The sequence below is a fragment of the Equus przewalskii genome, chromosome 3 (assembly GCF_037783145.1).
Source record: "Equus przewalskii isolate Varuska chromosome 3, EquPr2, whole genome shotgun sequence".
NCBI lineage: Eukaryota > Metazoa > Chordata > Mammalia > Perissodactyla > Equidae > Equus > Equus przewalskii.
Window position 1 is genome coordinate 116,722,916 of NC_091833.1, and position 7,993 is coordinate 116,730,908.

Here is a 7,993-nt window from a genome sequence, read left to right on the forward strand (position 1 = left end):
AGAGCAGGATGAGGGGCGCCGGGACTGCGGGGGGGGGGGGGGGGGGGCTGGCGGAGGGAGGGCAATTTATTGAGGGTGACATTTGCAAGACTCAAGAAGAGCAGAAACACAAAGTGATGAAAGGCGGGAGGACAAGAGGCGCTCCACCAGCCCCGGGCGTATGAGGACCCTTCCGAAGACAGGGGGGCACGGGCACAGGGAGGACTCCCAAAAGTGTGGAAAAAAAATAAAAATCCCAGAAACACACCTTGTCTATACCGGCAGTTGACTTGAGACAAAGGTGGCATGGCATGGCAGTGGGGAAAGAAAGGACTTTTCATTCACTGGTGCTGGGACAACAGGCTACTTATCAGAGAAAAAGGTGACATTGTGCTCCTACCTAAAACCATCATCAAAAATCAATTCCAGGTGGATTAAAGACTCAATCGTGAAAGGCAAAGCTATAGAGCATTTGGAAGATAGAATATATTCATGGTCTCGAAGTAGGAAAGGATTTCTTAAGAAAGACACAAAAAGTAGTAACACTGAAAGGAAAAAATATTGGTAACTTCAAGTATATTAAACTATACATCAAAAGACACCGTTAAAAGAGTAGAGCCAAGCCACAGAACAGAATTTGCAACACATAAAGCTGACGAAGCAGTAGTGTCTAGAATATATAAAGAGTTTCAGTATATCAATGAGACAAGGCAAAAACACGAGTAAAAAAGTGAACGAAAGACCTTGAGCGGAAACTTCACACAAGAGGAAATCCAAATGGCCGATATAGACAAAAAAAGTGCTGAACCACATTAATAGCCAGGAAAACGCAGTTTAACCTGCCACAAGATGCTCCACAGGACTCCCAGGTGGGCTGGCCGGAGGACATCAAGGGTTGGCCATAACTCGGACCATCAGTTCCACCCACTCTCTGCCCACGGGCATACGGACGCCCACAAAGCAACGCTGACTCATCTATTAAAGCTGAGGAAAGGCAGGCCGTGCAACCGAGGAATTCCACTCCAAGGCAAATACTCCAAAGAAACATAAGCTTGTTCACACCTGTTCTTAGCTGCAGTGTTGACAATTGCCAGAGACCAGAAACAAGCCAGAGGGCCACCAACAGTAGACCAGATAAGGGAGGCACAGGGTATTCCTGCCGTGGAATACCGTACAGTCCTGAGAATGCAGAACCCAGAGGTACTCAGAACACGGATAAGACTCGTCAACGAGACGTTGATGCCAGAGAAAAAGGGAACAAAGAATACACGCAGTACGATTCCATTTGTATAAGGTGCAAACCAAACCACGTTGTTTGGGGCGCAATCATTATTGTAAGACTATAAAGAAACGCAAAAGAATGACCACAACAAAAAATAGAATAACGACTCCTGATTACCACTAACGGAAAGGGAGAGGCTTGGGGTCGGGAGGGCGTTCCTGGGGGCCGATAGCATTCTAGAGTTAGAGTTCTATCTGCATTGGGAGGACATGCTCCAAACACAGCTCATGAGCACCATTCATAAACGGCTTCAGCCTGCGCCCCTCGTAGGGTCCTCAGAGCAGTCCTGGGAGGCAGGCGTCTCCATTTAGAGACAAGGACTCAAGTCGCTGGTGGGAAACACTCTCTTCTAGTGCTTGGTCCAGGCCACGCCCAGGGAGGCCAAGTCACTCAGGCTGAGACGAGGTAACTGTCAACACCAACTGGTCATCACTTAGCAGAAGAATTTGCATTTTTCCAGTACACTCGCCTTGGACTGGGAGCACCTGAGGGCAGAGACTCTGGTTGTCTGTTCATCACTGTGTCCTCAACAGCTAAAGCGACACCTGACACACATGAGTGCTCAGCAATACTTGTTTAGTGAATGAATGAACCTCTGGCTTTATGGCAAACACCATAGAAACCAGCCTTAGAATTGAGGGTGAGAGGGGGCAGGACGAGACGAAGGAAAATCGTCACTGTCATGCAGCCTCATGTCCTGGGTAAGATCAGCTGACACGGATTTGAATCCCGGCTCTGCCACTTTCTAGCTGTTTGACCTTGGATGAATGACCTCACCTCTCTAAACCTTCATCTCCTCCTTTGCAAATGGGCGCCGAGTCCCTCCCAACAGAATGCTTCCTAGCAGAATGCCAGACACCCTCCCAACCCAGTGAGCAGGAGGCCCAGCTGTGCTGTCCCCCTTCAGTGGATGGCTGCTCAGTCTCGGGAAGTGGTGTGAACTTCCTGGAGTCATCCACATGTCTCTCGTCACCAGAAGAGAGGCCACTTATTTCATCAAGGAGAAAAAGTCCTTTTCCCCAAGTTCCACAGCTCATTGAGACGGGCCCTGGGAATTGGCCTACTTAATAAAGCGTTTGTTTCCTCGGGTGGCAGTGCCAGCAGGCCCTAAGCACAGGTTCGCACCAAAGACCTGGTGACAAGGTGGGCCTGGCCACTTCCTAGGCCCCGGCGAGGGCGCTGGGCCCTGAGCCAGTTTAACTGCACATGGGCATCACAAGTTAGGGTCACACAAAATTACCTAAGGGCATGTCGCTTTGGGGGAGGCTGGAGCGCAGAGGAGGATGAACTCTTACAAAAAATGTCAACTTTTTAAAAACGTGTTTTCAGTAATTGCTGTTCTGTGCCAAGTTTCTGCCTGGTGGGAGTTTCATGTCGGAATTACTAAGTAAGAGTTTATAACAGACAAGTTAATCGTCCTTGTGTAGGGGTGAGGTGCTGAGTGAAGATCCCGGTGCCCAGGTGAGGTGCTTCCCAGGTCTGCCAGCACAGAAGACCCCAGAAAGGATGAAGGGCACTGGAGCAGGGGGTCAGGGGAAGGCGGGAGAGGGGTCCCCACCACAGCGACACACCTGGGGGAGGGGCCTCCAGGCCAGCGCCCATACCTGTGGGACCACACCGCCTGAGCCTCAAAAACGTTCAGGGGGGTACTATCTGGAGTCTGGCAAAGTGGTTCAGAGCTGCCTTCTCTCCCCCACTCCCCAGCCTTAGCCCCCTTCATCAGCCAACGGATCCCACCTGAGTCTCTCTGAGGCCTCTTCTGGATCTGAAGAGGGTATGAAACATGCCATTCCTATCGCCCCATCATCACGAGGGACTTTGTGGCACCTTGTTTTTGAGAAAAGACAGCACGTTCCAGGACTGGGCTGAGAACAAGGGAGGAATTCATCACACATCCTTCCATCTATCCACCATCATCCACTCTTCCATCCACCTCCCTATCCATCCATCCACGACTCCTGCCTTCCAGCTATTCTTCCATCACCCATTCATCCATCCATCCACCCACCCTGCTTTCCACCCATCCATCCGTCACGCAATCACTCTTCATCCATCCACCCTTCCACTCATCCATCCATCATCCATCCTTCCATCCATTCATGCATCATCCATTCATCCATTCCACAAACCTTCATTGACCACCAGCTCGAAGCTCAGCCCCATGCTGGGCAACAGGAGACAGAGATGCAGGAAACATATCCCTGCTCTCGGAGAGCATTTGGTCCAGAGGGAAGACGATGGGCAGAAGCACAAGACAAAGATGCAAATAATGGCCAATCTGTGGCCCACATCCTGGGGGACAACTAGGGGTCTTGGTCTGAGGAACAGAAGACTTGGGGGAATAGGCAGCTGTTGCTAACAATGTTGGGTGCCCACCGTAGCAGCTGACAGGGGAGAAGGAAAACAGGAGGGGCTGATGAACAGTAACAAGGGGGTAGGCTCAGCTCATTGTAAACCCCAGCAGTTGAAGAATTGTTGAGGGAGGACACCGGAGGGAGTCAACTGGAAAGACAGGAGATGGTGACCGCTCAGTGGGTGTTTGGAACTGTGTTCAGGGAGCAGGTAGAATTCACAGTCATGGGTCACAAAGTCTAGTGCGTGGCCATGGGAGCGGGTGGCTGGGGTAGTTGTGAGGTCAAGATCATCAAAGGAGAGCAGGCTAGGGTTTTGGAGGTATCACTCACCCGGAAATTGAAATCCACCCACTTCTTCTCACTCTGCCCACTTTCCCTGGGTGACCTCGGTTACAGCTCCCATCTCTCTCTCTGTCTCCTCTCTCTGCTCTACCCCTCTTCTGAGTGCTGAATCTATTTAACTAAATGCCCCCTGGAGAGCTCCCCTGGACGTACATCCTGCAGAGACCTCACACTTTAGAACTTTAAAACTGGATGCACCATCTGCCCTCTGAATTTGCTCTTCCTTCTGGGTTCTCTGTCTCTGGAAAGGGCCCCTCCCTCCATCTGGTCTCCTCAAGTAGAAGCCTGGGCGTCGGTCTAGACTTCAGTCACCAAACTCTGTCCCTTCTACCCTCATGTGGCCCCTCCATCTCCAACAGCTAAACACTCTCTCTCCTGAAAGTTGGCCCACCCAAAATGCCATACCCCCCAAGATGAGCTATTTGTTTTGCCCAGAGAGACAGCCTGCAAGTACGGCTCCCCTTTGCCTTAGCAGGCAACAAATTCAGTCTGGACATGGCCTCTTCCTGTGGCATCCTCAGGAAGGTCGAGGATGGCGCTCCCGGTACCATGTTTGTCTATCTACACAGCTTCACCCTCACCCTAGACAGGAGGGGCTTCTACCCAATGTGGAACGCTCGGTCCCCAGCACAGCCAGGCACAGTGGGTGCTGAGGGGGCTTTGTGGAACTGAATTGAGGCAGAAGTTGGCAGTTGCTGAAAACAATGACCAGCCCTGGAGGAGAAGCCCAGGAGAAGAGAAACCTGATGGCCCTCACCCAGAGCACCTGCTCTGTGCCAGGCATTCACTGAGTGTGTTCACTCATTAAAATGAAGATTTCTTATTTTGACGTAATGCACACAGAGGAGTGTAAAACGTGTACGCCCAATTTGAAGACTAATGACAGACACACACCTGTGCCCCCACCACCCGGGTTAAGAAGTACAAGGTGGACAGCACATGAGAAGCTTCTCTGTGTCCACCTCCGTCACGTCCTCCTCCTCCCCAGCCCAGATAACCACTATTCCAACTTTTAACCATCCCCTTGCCTTTCCTTAGAGTTTGACCAACTAGGTATGTATCCGTCTATCAGAGATAGCTTAGTTCTGGAGCACTGAGCAGCACAGGCAGCCATGGCTACGTAAGAAAGTGTAGTGGTGCCACTGCAAGATGAAGGTTCCCAGGAGAGGCTTTGGTTCCAATCTGGCTTCCATTTCCCTGTGAGTTTTAAGAGCCCTTTCTGGAAACACCAGGGGGCAAGGGAAAAACAAGAGTTCACAGAACTGAGGTGCTTGCAGGCTCTGCTGAGGACCAGGTCCCAGATGACCACCAGGATCTGCTCTTGGGGGCTGGCCCATCTGGACTGTATTGCTCTAAGCCCACCAAGACCTACCTCTAGCTCCGGGAGCAAGACAGAGGGATACACACACAGGATGGACTGGTCTCAGGGCATGGAAAGAAAAGCAGGAACTGGAGGGCACATGGTGAAGACAAGTACCCAGGAGAATCTGGGCCTTCTTTCGGTAGGTTTAGAAACGTGGAACAATGGTACTGACAGCATTGGACCAGCCGTCTCCTGAGTCACGCTGCTCCAGTAGAAACTTGTCTCTCCTGCAGCTGGCCATCCTCCCTTTGCCGTCCCCTCAGGCTCTCAGGGGATTCCCTTAACCTCCCTCCTTCCCACATGCACTCCATATTGGATCTTGTATCCTTGTCTTCCTCTTTCTTGGTTTATTTCTTGGTGGAGCATTTGCATGTCTGAAATGGCTTTACTAAGAGACTCTCATTAAGCACGTATGTACTTTCTTGATAGTTTGGCTGGGTATAGAATTCTAGGTTGGAGGTCATTTTCCTTCAGAGCCCTGAATTTACTACTCCACTGCCTTCTCACTTTGGGTTGCTGTTGAGAAGTCTGAAGACACTCTACACCCTTCCCATTTATTAGCTTTTCTCCTTAAAACGTTATCTTATTTTTGCCCTCCATATTCTGAAATTTTGCACTAATGTGCCTTAGTGTGGGTCTATTTTCATTCATTGTGAGAGTTGCTTGGTAGGTCCTTTCAACCTGTAACTTATGCCTTTGGGTCTGGAAATTTGTCTTGGATTATTTGATAGTTCTACCACTCCTCATTTTCTCTGTCCTTTCTTTTGGAAATTCCTGTTAATCAAATAATAGGTGTCCTAAACTGGAAATCTATTTTTTTCTTGTCTGTTCTTTCCTATTTGTCATCTCTGCATTACTTCAATCTGCTTTTCAGAGATTCCTTCAATGTTATCTTCCTATCCTTCTATTTGGTTTTTCATTTCTGCTATCATGGTTTTATTTTCCAATAGCTCCTTTGTTCTCTGAAGGCTATATATTTTCCTTCTGTAATATTATATATAATTCTCTAATCGTGCACACGTGTGTGCTCCATGAGTCTTCTCCTATCTCTGTGAGGATAGTATTGTCATTTTCCCCTTTTCTTTCCCTGCAGGAATCTTGTTTTCTCCAGTTGCTTTTTGGTGGTTATTGTCTGTTTCAGTCTCTCTCTTCCCCACTAGGAGCTCTCCCCAGATTCTCAGGAATCTTTAGCTGACTGCTCATGAGAAGGAGGAGGGGACTTAAGAGCTGATAGGAAGCCCTGCACACTCACATGCTGTTTGTTGACAGAGCTTCACTCTAGGTGCACCCTGGCGGGCCCCATGTTGGGTTACCCATGTGTCCATATCTTTGATTCTTTCCTGCTGAGATGGCCCAATTCAAAGGAAACATTTCTTCTAGTCTCCTGTCTGGAGGCTGAGGACCCAGCTGTCAGTGTTCTGAGAGCTGAGCAGGGGTTCAGATGAGGGTCTCTGCACTTAGAGTTCAGGATGACTCAGTCCCCATGTGTGTGTGATGGGGTGTGATGGTGTGTGTGTTGTCTTAAGATAAACTTTACATGTAGCAAAGGTCACAGATCTTAAACATGTAATTGATTTTTCACAACCGTATACACTCCTGTAACCAACATCCCAGTCAAGACATCCAACATTTCCATCACTCCAGAAAGTTCTCTTGTGCTTCCTTCCAGTTAATGGCCGGGCCCCCCACTCACAGCCATAGGCAACCAATGTTCTGATTTCAAGTACCTTAGATTACTTTTGCCTTTGAAAAATGCAATCGTACACTGTGCTCTCTTTCGTTTCTGGTTTATCTCACTCATAATGATGTTTCCATATTGCTGCATGTAGCGGTAGTTCATATTTTGTTTTTTTCTTTTTGTGAGTAGTATTCCATTACATGCATATACCACAATTTATCCATTCTCCCGTTATGGGTACTTGAGTTGTTTCCAGTCTTTGTCTATTATGAATAAAGCTGCCCAAACCATTCTTGTACACGTCTTTTTGCAGGTATCTGTTTTAATTTCTCTTGGACAACCCAGGAGTTGAATTGCAGCATCATAGAATAGATGTTTGTTTAATTCTATAAGAAACTGAAAAACGGTTTCACAAAATGATTGACCATTTTACACATCTACTAGCAACGTATAGAGTTTCCGTTGCTTTATATTCTTTCCAATATTTTACATTGTGGATCTATTTAATTTCGGCTGTTCTAGGGGGCATGAAGTGGTGTGTTGAATATTAGTAACAAAAGTGAACATTCTTGCGTGCTTTCTAATTTTAGGGTGAAAGTGCTGAGCATTTCACACTACGTGTGATGTGAGTTGCACATCTTGTGTCGCTGCCTCTTATCAAAGTGGAAGAGCCCCCTTCTGTTGCAAGTTTGCTGAGCGACGTTCTCACAGACGAGCGATTGATGACATTGGTCAAGTCGTTCTACTACACCTATTGAGAATGTTATGCTATTTTTTTCTCCTTTATTCCATTAAGGAGGAAAATTACATTGACTACCTTTCAAATATGAAGCCACACTTATTCATATATCTATATAATGCTGGATTTGATTTGCTAACATTTTGTTAAGGAATTTTGTGTCTGTGTTCATGGAGAATATGGGTCTGCAATTTTCTTGATCTGACGTATGTTTAAAAGGCTAATTCTGTTTGCTGTTTTGAGGCTAGACTCCTAA